Source organism: Aplysia californica, unplaced genomic scaffold (assembly GCF_000002075.1).
Source record: "Aplysia californica isolate F4 #8 unplaced genomic scaffold, AplCal3.0 scaffold01601, whole genome shotgun sequence".
NCBI lineage: Eukaryota > Metazoa > Mollusca > Gastropoda > Aplysiida > Aplysiidae > Aplysia > Aplysia californica.
The window spans coordinates 50,002-50,648 of record NW_004798871.1 but is presented as its reverse complement, the minus strand read 5'-3'; positions in this window follow the sequence as shown (position 1 = coordinate 50,648).

Genomic DNA, 647 nt, shown 5'->3' with positions numbered 1-647 from the left:
TAGGGGGAACTGCTGCTTTTTCTTTCATCATCCTTACTACAGTGGAGTCCACTTATAACGAGTCCTGAAACAACGAGAAGTCTGTTATAAAGACACTGTTCTAAAACCCCGTTTCTTCCCCTTCTAGATCTTTGTAAACAAAATACTGCTATTGCGCAATCTGGCAGTCACGCGAGTCGGTTATAGCGGAATATTGCTGCTGCTGTGCACAGTGCACAGATCTATTAAACATACTATACAACCTTGCCAGTTGAGAAAGTTGTTGGTGATCCAGGGAAACAAAGAATGGGAGAGTCCACGCTAATCAACAATGAAGGCCGGAGCAAACGAGTGGGGAGGGTGTGGCATGCACAGACAAGCAGAACACATCGTGTGATAGGCTAGCCCAGTCTAGATTATCTAGGCATACCGTGCCTCTCACTTCTCTGGTGCGGGATGGAGAGGTCACAATGCTGTGATAGATGGATGGAGTGAATGTATGACGTGCGCGAGCAGACGCAACGCACCACAGGGTGTGGTGGGGTGGGGGACAACACAGCGGGCCAGTTAGCCGAGAGCCAGAGCCCCTTCTTTCTGATCGTCAAAGCCGAGCTGTCAACATTACTAGTGCTAGAGAAAGAAACCTGATTCCATTTTTGATCAAGTAA